Here is a 17,092-nt window from a genome sequence, read left to right on the forward strand (position 1 = left end):
GGAGGCTTTGGAAAGCGACGTGTAAAGAAAATTCACGATCACGAGATCCGGCGCGTGTTAAACGATTTTATCTTTTGCATGGATAATCGAATAGCATCAGCTGGGTACCACCTTAGTACGCCCGTTTTGGGCGATATTATATACTTATATATGATTATTATTAATTTCTTCTTTTTCTCGGCTATCTTTTCTCTTTTTGGCGCAGCACGATCTCTACTAGTACGGACTGAATCTTTTACAATGGTACGGATAATACGAGAAAAAGAGGACGAAGGGGGACGAAGAGGAGAGAAACGAGATAGCATGGATTTTTGTATTCCGATCTTTTTTTCTTTTGCCATGAGTTCGTCCTTGCGGTTTTCACGTGGCTTCTTCCACTCCCCTTCGTCTTTTTTCTTTTTCTCGGGTATTTGGTTGTCCAGCTTCTTCGAGAAGATCGACCACAAGGATGACGTAGAAGACGTCGTAGTTGTTGAGGTCGATCCGAAGATGTTCAATTACTCCAAGGTCGACCCGGGAGAGAGATCGTGTAAGTAAGGAAACTAAATTTATGGCGAAATTATCCCATAAGACGAAGGTACTCTTTTTTTTTTTCTTTTTCTTTTTTTTTTCACTGTTTTTTTTCTTCTTCTTGTTGTTCGAGGAAAGCAGGAATCACGAGTAGTTTTCTTTAGCAACGGCAGTAGTTTTTTTTAGTAACAGTCCACATATCAATTGTTATTGTTGTTGTCGTGGGTGGAGAGACTCTCGAACGGAGAAGAGGGAAGAGGAAAAGATACTTTCCTATCTCTGTTCTCACGATTGCTTGCTGGTAACCCTTCGCCGTCGCCGGTTTTCACTGCCTCGAGCGAAACTCAACGGAAAACCGCGAAACGCGATGCGATCGAATACCCAAGCGGAACTTGTTCGCTTTTAACGCTCGATCCGTCATTTATTTACAAAAATCATTATACAATCTTTTTTATTATTTACTTAAGGTCCGGAAAGAAATCCATTATGAAATTCTCATTCTGAATGACTTTTTTAATTGACATTCTTTGGAAAAGTAGCATTAAGATGAAAACTAATTGATACCTTTCCGATTCCCTTAATATATAACTCGTATAGGATTTTTCAAGAAGAAGGAAGAAAAACGAATGCACGATTCGCATCGTGGTTCGCATCGTGGTTCGCATCGTGGTTCGCATCGTGGTTCGCATCGTGGCGCCCAAGGCACCCAAGTATCGAAGAAGGCTCGTGTCAAATCGAGATCAGTTACGACTTGCCGTGTCGACCTTTCAACTCGAAATCTCGAGCATTCGTTTCTCGTTTCTCCATTTTGGAAAATCCATGCGGTCGCGGTTCGTTCGTGGTTCGCTCGAGGCTAATTTCGGCATAACGCGTACGGCTGGTTCCGGTGATTTTGGTCCCATATATCTATGATATATTAAACGTTGTATGTTCCATGAACGATTTAGTATCTTAAGGATAAATAAGTATAGTATAGTATAATATAATATAGTATATATATACATACATATATATACATATTTTAAAAAACATGTCTATTTAAGATCCTATGGCAAATGACTTAGGTGAGTCTTTAGCCGAGTTACTCGATGAGATTTATAATTACCTTTTTCTTTTCTTTTCTTTTTTTTCTTAATCATCACCACCCTCGCCTACCCATTTCCCTATCATATTTATCTATTCATAATAATTCATTCATTATTAATTGCACCATCTTCTATAATCGCGTCCTATTCCTTTTTCTCGTTTTTTTTTTCCATTTTCTATTAGAATACATATCGTAATTTATATGTATCAGAGTAAATTTTATAATCATCGACTAACAAAAGATCTTGGCGAGATTTATTCGCGAATGATTCTAAAGATTGTGTATGTACAATCGCGATCTATGCATATATATATATTTTATCTAAATATCCGTCTTATTTATTCCAGCGAGTTTCACATAATATTTTAATATAACATAATAAGAATTATAATAATATCAATAAAAAGAACAATGACAATAATATTAAAACAATAAAAAAATAAGAACAACGATAATAACTTGACGCGAGCGATCGTAATGTATTCGAGATCGAGCCGGTATAGCATACAAACGCATAAGTACACACTTACATACAAATATTCAATAATTACGATTAGAATCGCGATACGTTTCGAAGGACAATGAAAAACAAAGAGCGATTTGAAGAAAAAAGAAGCGGGGAAATAAAAAATAAGATGAAAAGATTCAGCGGATTTCTTTCGTCACAATCGATCGTTTAAAACGCGATCTCTCGTTTCTCCTATGCGACTAGCCAAAGATTATCGATCTATAGATCGATCGAGAGGGTTTCGAAAGAGCTGAGAGAGGGTGGAAAGGGGGGGGGATTCCTCTCGTGGAATAATAATGCACTCTCTCTCTCTCTCTCTCGTAGTTCGCACATGCACACCTTTGGAATGAGAATGGGGGAGAGAGAGAGACGATGGGACTACCTCGAGAGTTGCATATAATGGGATCGTAAAGTGCCGAGAGCACTTGTACTAGCCTGTTCGATTTGGACGATACCGCGGGTGCAGGCACACCGTGTTAAAACTCTCTACGGGGAATAATCCTCCTTCTTTCCGATCGGACTTGGATGATGTACGATAGAGACGTCAAAGTCGCTATTATCCTTCGAGTTTCTGGGTGAAAGAGGGAAAATCATAATTACTCTCTAGTTCGATCTAATTGATTTCTTTGAATTAACGCTAAACCTTACCAATTAAAACCGACGCTTCATGTATACCTATTCCTACCGTGAGCGGTCAAATGAAAGAAAAACATATATTTTCATATAGAATGAGATTTTAGCCGATTGAATAGTTAACAATATAGCTTCATTTATTTAGAAGCGAATAATGTACATTTTATGTGTTTTCATCGAATTTTGTACAGATTACACGCACGCTAGGTTTAGTGTTCATTTAATTTCTATTTATTTATCTTTCGGTTTGTTCGGTGGGTTGAAATTTTGCGTGTAACTTTGCCAACATACACTCCTACGATTCGTTGCATCCCTTTCTTTCTCTCTCTCTCTCTCTTTTCCTTGCAGGGATACCATCGATAGTAAAAAAAGAGCACAGGTGAGAGAAAGAGGTAAAGGTAGATAGATAGAAGTTCTCAGTTCTCGAGAAGAGAGGGCTTGTTTTATAAGCGACGGGCAGCAATAAACAGAGACAAAGCGTTCGGCTCGTTTGCGGAGATTGCTTTAAAGATCACCGCGTTAATCTTACGTTCTCGCTTGGTAAGGAACATACTATACGTATATACAATGCTCGAACCTGCCTGATGTGAGAGAGGAGAGCGTACCCAACTACGCCATTTTTCATGTTTTTTCGAAAGATCGAAAGTCGGCGAGAGAGGCCGGATTTGCGTCACGATGTTTTACATATACATACATTCATACGTACCTGCATACGTACATGCATACGTACACAAACACCCGCGATATACTCGTACACGCAAAATACCTTTTATATAGAGACACGTGCAACATGCATATATACGTATAAAGATTATTTTTCTTTAAGCGATAATGTAATATCGCATCTCGGTATCCTTTTCTTTTTCTTTTTTCGGATATGCATGAATATAATATTTAATACATAAACATATTACACATATGCGCATACATATCAGCTTTACCGGTCATCGTTCTCTCGAGATACGATAGTTCGTACGAATTTGGAGCTTTATATGTGTCGGTAATTATGATTGTGGATCGAGTCAACAAATTGAAAAGATTTATTTTATGATTTATCTCTCTCTCTTGCGTGTTACAATTATTTATATTTAAAAAATAAATCATAAAATGAATTTTTTTGTTGTTTTTTTGTTAATATATTTTTGGCTTACAATTAGTCTACGCTTTCATAATTACGGGAACACAATTATCGATCGTCACAATTCATTCATTTTATGAAAGTACAATTTCTCTTTCTTTTCTTTTATTTTGTCTTAATATCGAGGAAGAAAACGAAATGAAGCGATTTTTCGAGCGATCTCGAAAAGAATTTGACAAATTACCGATTGGGAAAAAATCCTTTTATGTATATACCTAACAAAAGAGATCTTATGTAAAAATTTATTTATAGTGCATACTCGCATAATGCAAATACTTCGATCTATGTACTGTAAGAGTGGATTTACACGATTATTATATAAATATATATTATTTATCTTTAAAAAGCGTCGTTAACGTTAAATCGGATTAATTAAGAACTTTATTTTTATTTTTTTTTTATTTTTATAAATTTTATATCGTAAAAGAGACGCATTGTTAAACGTTACAATATTTATATCATTAAAAATATCAACGATTTGCTCTGGATCAACAATCGAAATCGATCGTATCGCGAACAATAATGACGAAACGTTGATAATAATTATAATAATAATAATAATAAAAATAACAGATAATGTTAATGATTATAATATTAATAATAATATATAAATATATATTTTATTACACCGAGATGCGTTGTCATTGTTCTCTCGGAGTGTTTTACTAACACGGAGAAACGTAAAAATGAAAAGGAAAAAATATATATAGATTTATATATATAAATAAATAATAAATAAAATAATAAAAAAAAAGAAAAAAAAGTGTTATAATAATAAGAGAAAAATGTTGAAAAAGTGTAAACATCTTTTAATCGCCCGATTCTTAATTATCCTTAAATTTTGATCATGATCATCCAGCATGGAGAGAATTACTAAAACCAATTCTTCTAATCGAGTTGACAGTTTTTCGTTCGAAGTTTTTACATCGAAGATGGAGCGAAAGTGTTCGTGCAATGGAGTGAAAGTTGGTTTCGAGGAACTGTTGGCCTAATCGTTCACGAAAGTAAGTGAATCATCGTCTTCGCGCGGTGACGTCATTCAACAAAGTACAAAACAATTTCAAATTTTTCTATTACAGTTATCGAATAATTTTATTTTTTCTTGTCGCGTTGAGACGAAGACGAACAAGGGTTGCAACGAGTAAGATAATCTTGGAGAAAATGAAATGCGAATTATAGTGATCGAGAGAGAAAGAGAGAGAGAGAGAGGGATCTACGTAAAACGTAATCATAACTTCCTATGGATATAATGATTAGGAATAGTTTTACGAATTTTTAATTAAAATAATTAAACTTCAAATCTTTCTATTTAAGAAAAATCATCTAATCGAAAATTTTGATTAATCAATAGAACTTAGCGTTTTCCCTGACTCTCATTTTTTTTTTCATTCATCTTAATTGATCTCCGATCAAAATTACACGCTTCTCGTGTCAGAGATTCGTAATGTTAATTTTTACAAAAATTATATATATTATAAAAAAAGAAAGATGCAGCACATTGCTCGAAAAATAAAGAAGAAGCTTTAAGCATCGACACCGATGGAATTAACCGCGAGGTCGAAAGGTTAAAACGATAGGAAGGAATTTTTCAAGTCTGGTATATACGAGGGGGCGAGGTGGAGGGTAGAGAAGGGGGAGGCGAACTCCTCCCGTTGTTCGATCTCGACCGAAGATCTTGAGAAGAGATGGACAGATCCGAGAAAAGGATCTACGGAGAGCAGCACCTTCCTTTGATCCAGATACGCGGAAGTGTATAAATCAAACTCGTGCTTTAGATCATTTTATCCGATTATTTCTTATATATAACTATACCGTATATATTTGATTTTTATTGTCTCCAACAATCTTCGTTTCTAGCGCGGTCTAAATAATTTCTAAGATATTTACGATATATGTTAGAATAATTTCTAGAGAATTTTTCTATCGGATCTACGAATCGGATCTACGAATCGGTGCGACAATACATGGCGCTGATAATGAATCTTGGTTGTCGCATAACGAGAGCATAAATTATACGCTCCTGTGCGACACTCTCTCTCTCTTTTTATCCACTTATCTATACTCCCTGTTTCGATCCTTTTCTTTCTTAATCATTTTTTTTTCTTTCCCCAACACTTAACGCACACTCCCATATACATTAATTCCCGTTTATGTAAACACACATATACGCATACATACGGAGACGTAGATTTCTCCAGTCAACGCAATAAATTCCATGGTTATAGTAGTCGTGTACAGATATGCGAGTATACCCACACGTTAAAGGGGCAAATGAAATGTGTGTAGAGTTGTGCTCTCGTGCGCGTACCTACTCGCGAGGTTCGCGTTGTTCGTATATATTTACCTGGCAATTAGTTTCGCGGAGAATGTTGTTGTCCTTGGTAAGAACAGAGACTTGGATCGGCTCGTTTGTGCGGGGGTGTATCTCGCGTTCACTTGCGCGCGCGCGCGCGCACCTACTCCTTCGTCCTATACTTTTAAGAAAGAAACTGCATCGTTGAGGACGACCATACCTACGACAAAACTTACCACCATACCTACGACCATACCTACCACCGCAAGAAAAACGTTAGAAAGAGATAGAACGAATCTTGCGAAAACGCAGGTGCATCATACCGATCGATCTTCTTCTTTCCTCTTATTAATATCATTATCATTTTCATTTCATTTTTCACGAAAATAACAATTTAAACTTTATCGATATTGTTGTAATATATTTGTCATTTTTTTCTTGAAATTTATACCGATGATTTTGAATGCAAATTACTCATACTCGTATATTCGCGTTGTTCTCCTTTTAATTTATTTAACTTTTGATTGATTTCATTTTAGTACGTATTCGAAGCCAAGCAAAGACTCGAAAGGTCGACTCGTCGATTTTATTATCCCTCTCCTCTCCCGCATCTCCTTCCATTCTCGTGATTTTCTCTTATTACTTCCCTCGGACGTAACCTTAAACCCTCTCACCGATCAACGAAAATACGTGCTAAGAGTATCGTTAACGAGCTATAAACAAGGTATATTATACTCAAATATACATCCTCATTATAGCTGGCATCATCATTCGTGTGTCGTTATCTCTACGTATCCATCGAAAAGGAGTAAAAAAGAAGAAAAAATAAAAGAATCGAGTGTACAGCCCTAAAAGACAGAAAGAAAGAGACGGAAAGAAAGATACAGAGAGAGATGGACAAATTCGTATGGGATGATAAGAGAGAGAAAGGTTCAAATGTAGAAAGCTATTCCGATCTATGAAAAGAATGTTAGTGGATGGTTTAAATCATGCTGTCTCTTTATCTTGACTCTTAGCTCGGTTACTCCCCTTTAACACCACCAGTGCACATCACGTGTACTCGTTTTGGCTGCCAGAGCCGATCCAGCCACGATAGATCGAAAACACCATGCCTTTCCGTTGCTCTTCCTAAAGAGTTCAAACCGAACGAGAGAAAGAAAGAGAGGGAGATAGATGGATAGATAGATGGATGCTATTTTTTTCTTTTTTAATCCAACACACCCCCTCCTCCTCCTCCTCCTCCTCATCCTTCTCTTCTTCTTCTTTGGCAGCACGAGCCGGCTAACTCCAAGGTCCGAAGTGTTGTTGCAACAAGGTGTTAGATTAATTGTACGATTAAATCGTCGTAAATCTCGAAAAGGGACGCCCACTGCCACGTATATCCACCTTCTTCTTCTTCTTCTTCTTCTTTTTCTTTTGCTTCTTCCATTTTGTTTCGTTTCCTTTTCTTTTGTTTTTCCTTATTATCGCTTTCTCTCTTCATTCCTTTAAAGTTTCTTCTACGGAGAACGCGAAAAGGGTGCTAAAGGAAGGTAGGAACGTTCATGGTATCCCTATGGTATATAGTCTCATTCTCTTTCTTTCTCTCTCGACGTTTCGAGAACGATACCAATCTTTATGGCGTTGAGGCCATCTTGTTTCACTCGCTTCTGCTTCGAGAGTTCGATCTTTAAACATTTATATTTGCAAACTATTTCTTTGATCTTTAATAAGCGCGTTTAAATGAAAGTTCATATTTTTTGACGAATAAACGATTCGATTTATTTATTTATTCCTGCGAATAAAAAGGGGATCGATCGATCGATCGATCGATCGAGCGAGCGAGCGATCTTTCCGTCTTTGTCAAGCCTATTAACCTTTCAACCCAATCCTTTTGTAAGGAAAGGAGAAGGGTGCAAGGCACTCTCCTCCTCGAACGTTTCTCGAACGTTTCTCGACCGTTTCTCGAACGTTTCTCGAACGTTTCTCGAGGGTATATTCGTTCCAGCGAGGAAACTATCGTCGCTCGTCCGCCAACGCCTGTAATCTAAGGCCGTAACCACTTCGTTGTCGGATATTAAAAAATCCCTGGAAAATGAAATACGGATTACAGTGGTTTGCCGAAGCCATTATAATGGCGTGTAATGCCGAGCTCGCCGTTATCGTTGAAACTCGTCGCTACTACCATCTAACGCATCTCTTTCATACTTTATCCTTCTCATTTTTCATTTAACCTACTCGATCATTATAAAGACAATAACGTATTTCGTCAATAGTAATCGTATAAACGTCTGCAACGATATTACGGATAGATCATTTGGAAATCATTTCGACGAATGAGTATTCGCGTTATTAAATAGAAAGGGGTTTTAACGGTATTGAAAAACCTATTATACTACTATCTATATTTTGATTGTACAATGGAAAATCAATATGTATATGCATATGTACTTGCGATATGTTAATGACTAACACGAAACATATTTAGGGCAGACGTCATCGAAGTAATATAAGAAAATTAATAAGAAACTATCGCGTAAGCACTTTTTTTATTTTCTAAGATCTTGTACTCGTTTCGCTTTTACGTCAGCACTTACGAAATCACGTATTCGATAAGTTTAAGTAACAAAGAAGGTTTAGTCGTAGAAAAATACAAGAGAAATATAAAGAGAGGGTGTTCGGGGTGGATACGTTATGGTTTGGTAAGGATCGTGGATCTTTAGGCGAAGGTGTCGGCAAAGGATAGAAGAAGAAGAAGAAGAAGAAGAAGAAGGTGTCGAGAAAACGGGCGTTCAGTGACGGCCGAATGCGAACATAAATCCAAATTAGCGGCAACATAACGCAAACCGGGAGACGTCGATCGGTTTCTCTGTCTTCCTTCTTCCTCTTCTTCTCCTCCGTTCTTTTTCCATCCTATTTTTTCTTACTATATCTTTTCACCTTCTTCTCACACCTCGCTAAAGCTACGAGCTACCTAAGGCTTTCTCCTTTTGCCGACGAGAACTCTTGCGAATGACAGTAAATCGTAACTTCGCGACTATCGGCATCGTCGATCGGCCAAGAACTACGATCCTCTTCTTTTACCTTTTCCTAAGAATAACGTTTCTTATATCCAACAAACGCACACCGTTATAAATATCTATATAGATACGAATGTTCATATTTGTATATATTTATACGTGTACCGCATTTTCTCGTCCACGCCTATTTATTCATATGACAAACATATATTTATTAGGGTGCCCCTTAATTTGCCTATTTTTCCATTTTTATCCTCCTACAAACTCAATATCCAAAACTTCGTCTCATTCTTAATATAAAAATTTACTAGGCTTTCGTTAAGATAATACTTACAAAATTAATATAGATTTGTCATTGCTTAAAGATGGATATAAATATCTTTTTTTTTCTTTTCATTTCTATTATGGATTATGTCGTGCATCGGAGCTGATACACACACTTTTTAAATTATTAGTCGTATATAAAGCACGTTCGTATGATTTACGTAAAGATTCCATAATGATTAAATGATAATTTTTCTTAAAAATATATTGTACATATATATACTTAAACTTTAACATTTCACTTAAATATGAATGATTATGAAGACGATTATTTAATTCAAACGGTGAACAAGTAAGCTATTCGAGTGAGCCACTATAGTGGCCATCGACCTGGAAAAAATAATCGCAAAAGCCACTTTAGTGGCAGGCCGGCTAAGGGCGATATCGGTAATTGCAGTGCTCTACCTTTATCTTTTCGAGCGTCGGTAACTGCCACCGTCGGTAACTACCACCGTCGGTAACTGTCGGTAATGTTCTATTTTTAAAACATCGACCGTTTTTAATGAGATTTTGTACGTTAATAATATTTACCGTCAGGAACCTAAATACAAAATATTATCGATGTAGAGTAAAAAAATTTTTACGTCTACTATTACCGACGGTGGAGTTACCGACAGTGGAGTTACCGACGGTGGAGTTACCGACGACGGAGTTACCGACGGTGGAGTTACCGACGGTGGCAGTTACCGACGGTCGGAAGATAAAGGTAGAGCACTACAATTACCGATATGCGCCTTAGCCGGCCTGCCACTAAAGTGGCTTTTGCGATTATTTTTTCCAGGTCGATGGCCACTATAGTGGCTCACTCGAGTTGCTTACTTGCTTACCGTTTGAATTTTTGTTAGACTTCGAAACGTAAGCGTATTACTTGCGAATGGGAGAAACTCTTAGAGTAAGGCCTAAGAGTTAGGTTTCTTAAAAAACGTTCTTAGTTTTTTGTGGCAACGCGATGTTAGTGTTTTAATTTCATTTTTAATTTATTATAAAAATAACAATGTAAGTAATATATTATATATGTCGTATATTATATGAAAATTTCATATTAAAAATGAAAAAAATAAGAATAAAAGTATGTAGAATTAATTACAATATGAACGACATGAATATTACATTCGTATCGCATGTGATACATTCTAAAAATAATAAAAGTAATTTAACGAAGGGGAAAGAGTAAAAAAGAAATAATATATGTTTAGTTAATAAGATATAAAATGAGGTATATAATTTGCTTCAATTATTTTCCGATGAATATATCATATTTATATCTATCTTTATGCGATGGCAAACTTATATTAATATTGGAAGTATTATCTTGACGAGATATTATAATTAATAATTATATTAGAAATGATTTCTGATTGTCGTTATCCCTTGATAATATTTTTAATGATTTGTTTGCATTCTAGAAGATGTTTCTTAACGCAATAACCAAACTGTCTCATTTTCTTACATTGTAAAGTAAAAAAAAGGTCTTTCCTGGGAGATTTATATGCTAAGAAATAAAAGGAAGTTTGATTGGAAGTTTTGGACATTAAAGTTAAAGAAAATATATCTAGGAGGCGCAAAACGGTCCAACGAATACGGAAGAAATCTCTGTTTGGAGTTTTGGTCGCATTTCTGATTTCCCTGGAGAGAATTTTGTCGAAAAAGAATCGACAAGGATCTTCTCGTCGCCGCCCACCGAGCTCACCATTTCATTTTATTCCATTTGTCTCGTTTCTTTGTCGCACCTTCTCGCCGCCATTTGTCTATATCTTCTTTGGTCTTTGTTAAAAAGGGGCCGAGCTTCTTCGCTTTTTACACTTTCTTTTTCTTTTTTACTTGTTGAAATCTCGCGGCGGCAATACTCGTCGCGCCATCGCATTACGCTCGATTTCGAGAGCGAATTTTCTCTTTCTCGCGACGAGGACGACGACGACGACGACAGGGAAGACTCTACAATGCAACGCGCACGAAATTGATCGCACTATTTCTCAAGGGAACTCTACTAGAGGAAACATCTCGAACGAATGCGAATCTACTTACTATTACATATGTGTCAACGTAGATATCCTACATCATCCATACGCTTGCCGACGAATTTTATTTTTTAAGATCAAATAAATAGAAAAATATTGTTCAAATATAAGGTAACCATTTCTAATATTATCGTAAATTCGTATTTAAATGGAAATCTTGATCGTATATACGTTTTCGTTCCATTAGTCAGGGTTAAAGATGCTAATCGAAGATGAAACGTCTTCCTAATGAGATTTACTCCGATTTCGAAGTTGCGCGAGCTCGTTTTGATCAAAGTTTCGATTATTTCTTTGCAAGTGTGTACACGTATTTACATACATGTACTTTGAGGATAGGAACGACAGATTTTATCGACTTTGCTCAATTTCCACGATAACTCTATGCGAAGTTCAAGGTAAATATCGGTGAACTGGATAATTACGATGTTGACGATACCCAAAATGACGATACTTTTATCATTTGAAAAGCAATTAGCAACGCGAAGGATCGATATCCGTTTGATCGCTTATTTTATCGAAGATCTTTTTTCTAAAATGAATATTTCAATAATTATCATATTTGACGATGAAATAAAACCGATAACAGAGTTTATAAACGATAATTGCATATCGTTTCTCGTATTTCGTTTGGACTCGTCGATGAAAAAGCAATTGTATCGCGCGTAAAATAATGTAGGCGGTTAGAGTCGGAGATTTCAAATAATACGACGATTAGCGGGAAAAGCTATGAAATAATGGGGGGCTTCGTTTGGAACGAAGCACAGAATCGATTTTCCAGTTTGCCGAGGCGTTTCGTGTTTCACGCTGGAGGCCGAGACCGTTCGTGAATCACACAGTCATGATCCAGGAAAAACCCTCTTTTAACCGGAGGTCAACTATGCTCGCACGATACGTTTCGCGAAACGCATCGTTGACTTTCGCAGGAAACTACGAATATTATTCTCTCGCTGACCGATTAGTCACCGTTCCAATTCTTTCTTCTCCCTTATTGTTCAAACATATTTCAACGCAGTGCTCAACGTGCATTTTAACTTGGCAAATTTTCAACTTTGCCGAAAACCACTTTTATCGTAGAAAAGAAAACGAGATATCTCCGAATATGCTCGTACGCGAGGAAATAACTAACGTTGGTGCATCGAATGTTGCCTATCGTAAGGGGACGACCCTGCACGGTTATACAAAGTATCGCCCAAGAGTAGATATATACTCATTTTTGCGTAGATATTTCAATTAGTTTACAATATATATATTTGTCCGAGAGACGAAGTATCCATTTAAAAGTTACCTTCCCGTTGAATTTTCCAACGCACACCTATTTACCTATCCCATATATACAGGAACGCAAAGTTATATAGGTAGGTGATCGGTCAAAGAACCGCGGTGTTTGCTTACCGTCGTTAAAAGTATCCTCGGTAAAAGCACACTCTTCGCTAACTCTCTTGGCTTCTCGCCAATAAGCAACCGCGTTCGAAAGCAACTACGAAAGCTCCGTTAGAAATATGAAGCTAAACGTTCTAACCATTTAATACCTATCAATCTTTCCTTCTCTTATCGTTATATTATCATTATTATTTGTTGCAAATATTTCAATAAGAGACGCCTCGCTTTCGACCTAATCAAATAGAATTTTCAACAAAATAACCATCGGCGTGTTCTACTTTTTTCTTTTTGCAAGAAAAAGGAAAAAATGTCTATTTTTAAAGCACTCGGATACTCGAAAGAAGGAAATAGTGTGCAGAAGTTACTCGCCGTGAACGGCGCTCAATCGATCGTTCACCTGTTAGCAGCGAGGGCTTCCGAGGCAGCGATAGTAACTAAGCTGTTGCAGCTTTCCCCTTTGGAAAGAACCGTTTCATCCGTTTTCTCGGCCTCTTTTAGCCAAACCTTCTTCGAATTCGAGTACTCCGAATGAAAGAAAAGGAGACGAGGTAAAGGAAGATGGAAGTAGAAAACAAAGGACGATCGGGAAAAAGGAGAAATCTCTTAGGATGATGACGCAACGGATAGGAATATACGAGTGAAACAAAAAGAGGAAGAATAAGCGTTGGAAGAAGGAAATGAAGATGGCGGGATAGGCCGTACGAGGGTTGCCAAAGGGTGAGTGGATTGGAAGGAACACTCTCTTTGCTTGGCTGGCTTAAGTTTCTCAGTCACGCACGAACTATATAAGTATAGTTCGTGGATATGCCATTTTCTTCCAAAGGTCCAACCTTTTTATTTATCGCACGCGCACACACACACACACACAATTCTCCTATCCAATTCTTCAACGAGGTCTATCGATGGAACGTGCAAACTAATTAAGAACAAATAAACGCACCCTTTCCTCTCTAATCCATGAAACAACGTTTATTAACTTTTGACTTCGTTTCGAACGAATGACGCGCGCATTTTACTTACAATTATTCAAGAGAATTTGTAATAGTTCGATGCCGACTGAAAATATCGATACTTTCCTGTTAATTGCATTTCCCAAGGCCGTCCGTCGAAGTGCGAAAAATGTCTTTTTCTTTTTTTAAATGAATATTTTTGTATCGACAAATATATAACTCTGTACATTAATTGGTATTATCGACGATATGTACAATGCGTTGCCCACTTTCGGCCGTAATATTTCCGCTCGGCGACATTAAAAAACATAATAATGATAATTGCGTTTGAATAAACTATATAAAATCCAAATGAATTAATTACCTCCGCTCGATTTTCTACGCACTCGCGCGAAGATAAATACTCCGCTTTTATTTCGTTACTCTAAAAACAGATTTAAATTTTAATCGCATTTGTTCGAATGTTATGTTCGAGCTGAAAGGTAGGTTCAAAAGTTTTTAGCTTTATGATTTGCTCCGTTTGCGGTGAACTTTTTCACCTCTCCTCCAGTTTTTTTCTTCTTTAATTTACATTTTTTTTCCGCATTTCTTATCTTCGTTTCTGTACGATATGTTTTATTCGATGTATTCTTTTTTTTCTTTTTGAAATAAGAAATACAGAAATAAAATCTAAATTAAAGAAAGAAATAAAACTGGTATATAAAAATGTTGCTTAAATTTCTTCTTTCGATATCTTGGAAACGATCGAGGGCACTTGCATTCCTAGGTCGCAGTGCGCGATCTTAAACATCTCCTACGATTGTGTAGGGTTGAAAAAATATCTGAAGCACTTGTTAGATTTGATGCCGTTGTACCTGTGTAATCGTAATCGTTATTTAACTAAAATTTTCGATAAAAAGGATTTTCAATAAATACGAAGGGTTAGTAATAATAATTAAAACATTTGAAGCAAACAAAATACTTTATTGTTAGATATTATAGTACAATACGTGTAGCCCGTGACACATTAAAACAGACCATTTAGTTATATCCTAAATAAAGAGCCCTCTTACTCCATTAACCAACCTTGATATGAACCATTTTAATTCTTTCTCTTTCTGTTTCTCTCTCGCTCTCTCTCTCTTTCTCTCTTTCCGATCATTCATTCATTCGTTCTTTCATTCATACTTTCATACTACTCGTTCGCTCTCTCGCTCTCTCGCTCTCTCTCTCTCTCTCTCTCTCTCCACGTTCAACATATTAATTGTTTTTTTTTCTTCCTTTACCTTTTCTTTTTTTCTTTTTCTTCACAAGCCAATCGTTAACAACGTCGATCACGCGCGTAACAGGGTAGTCTTTTTTTTTCCTTTTGTTTTTTATTTATTTTTTCTTAACGGGAGGGTTTTCTTTATTTTATAATTATTTATTTTTTAAAATTTATTATTATTATTATTAATCTTTCGCGTGGATGGGACGTGTTTTATTTTGTCGTTAGAAAAAATATCTTTCGCTCGTTATCTCCTTTCTCTCTCTCTCTCTCTTTCCTTTTTCTTTTTCTCTAATTTATTCATCCTCTTTTTCTCTTTCTCTCCCTCTCTCACTCTCTCTCTCTCTCCCTCGCTTGATCTCATATACTCTTGGATTTGTTTAATTTTTTCTTTTAAAATTATTTGTCGGAATAATTTATTCTTTCCGTTCGTCGTTATGGTTGTAACAAATGTGGAGGAAAGGATAAATTAACGATTAAAAGAACAAAACGAAAGAGAAGAGAAAAGTGAATGCGATCGGACGTATGATTTGTTTAAACTGGAATGAATTGTTTTAAATGAAAAGAAATTCAATCTCGCGGAAGCAGTAATTCGTCTCGTTCACCAACGTTACGATGATTATCGTTTAACGTTATCGTTCCAAGTGTCACGCGTCTCGCAGCCATAATTATGATCTTTTCCTAATTGGAAGAAAATGTTTTTTTTCTTCATTTCATCGATCGAGAGAAAAAATTGTCCGCGAGCTGCGACCGATGATAAAATCAAAAAGAAAAAGAAACAAGAAGATGAAGAAGAAAGAACAAAGCGAGAGGAGCAAGATCATTATGCGTTATAAACGTTGAGTTAATAAATCATTTAATTATAATATCAAAGACTAAATGTATGCGATATAATGTTCCGATAGATTTCACAGCATGTTCGCTTTGCGTTAACTTCCGATCACCTATTTTATTCATTATTTTTTACTTTTTTTTTTTCCTTATATAAGAAAACAGTTGCACACACGACCTACATATATAGACACGTATGTATATATGTACGTATGCGTTTGGAATTTATTTTTTTTTCCTTATAGCTTTGTTCGTAAGTTTAGTAATAATAATAATAATAGCGATAGAGTAATAGTAGTTTTCATTTTTCTTTTTTAAGTTTGTCCTTTCTTATTCCGTTTTTCTCTATTATCATTATTATACCTTTTGTATTTTTTCTTTTTCTTTTTTTTTTTCTTTATTTTTCGTTAAAATGCATCGTGTGTAATAGTCATATGTATAATAGCTACAAATATAGTCACAGGCCAACATGTCGTAGTACAACACAGCACAATCATTGTCGTTATCATTAATAATTATTAATTCTTTTGTTTAATCCTTTTTTTCCACTTTTTTTTCCATGTCCGATAGGTTTGACATTGTTTATATAATGTGTTACGGTATTAAGTTTTTAAATAATATATAATCGTAATAATATATAATATATATATTATATATATATATATTAAAATTGACCGGATATATTCTATTGACTAGGCACACTTAGTTCATAACAAGAAAAAAATGATTTCCATTCGTTCTCTTTCTCTCTCTCTCTCTCTCTCTCTCTCTCTTACTTGTATTCACACGCGTACACATACTTTCTATCTCTGGCCCTTTCTATATATTTCAATAGCGAGCAATTCTTTTTTACCATCTCAATCGCTTCGAACAATCTTTTGCAAACGAATTTGGAAGTAACTATGTATACAAATATCGTCATCGGCTTCGACTCCCCGTTACGTTTGAAAAATTATACTTTTCCATTATTTTTTTTTCTCTCATTTCTACGTTTTTCTTTTTATTATAACAGCATTAACCTCGGCTCGATTCATTACGTACGTAATTTAATAAATGTTACAAAGTTAACGATCGACTGCATCATCATCGTTCTTTTTTTCGTTTCACTTTTCTTTTTCTTTTTTTTTGCCATTAATTCTCTCTCTCTTTCTCTCTCTCTCTCTCTCTCTCTCGAA

The 17,092-nt window shown here is 35.8% G+C and overlaps 1 long non-coding RNA gene across 1 annotated transcript; it reads right to left on the reverse strand.

Moving 5' to 3' along the window:
* Positions 1–316: 316 nt before the first annotated feature.
* Positions 317–15,243, reverse strand: LOC122515848. Its single transcript, XR_006303393.1, has 3 exons — positions 14,782–15,243; positions 13,169–13,174; positions 317–331 (listed from the first exon to the last, which is right to left on the reverse strand). It is a non-coding gene; the product is annotated as an uncharacterized LOC122515848 (long non-coding RNA).
* Between the last annotated feature and the right edge of the window lie 1,849 nt (positions 15,244–17,092).

This window comes from Polistes fuscatus, unplaced genomic scaffold (genome assembly GCF_010416935.1).
Source record: "Polistes fuscatus isolate 324 unplaced genomic scaffold, CU_Pfus_HIC Scaffold19, whole genome shotgun sequence".
Taxonomy (NCBI): Eukaryota; Metazoa; Arthropoda; class Insecta; order Hymenoptera; family Vespidae; genus Polistes; species Polistes fuscatus.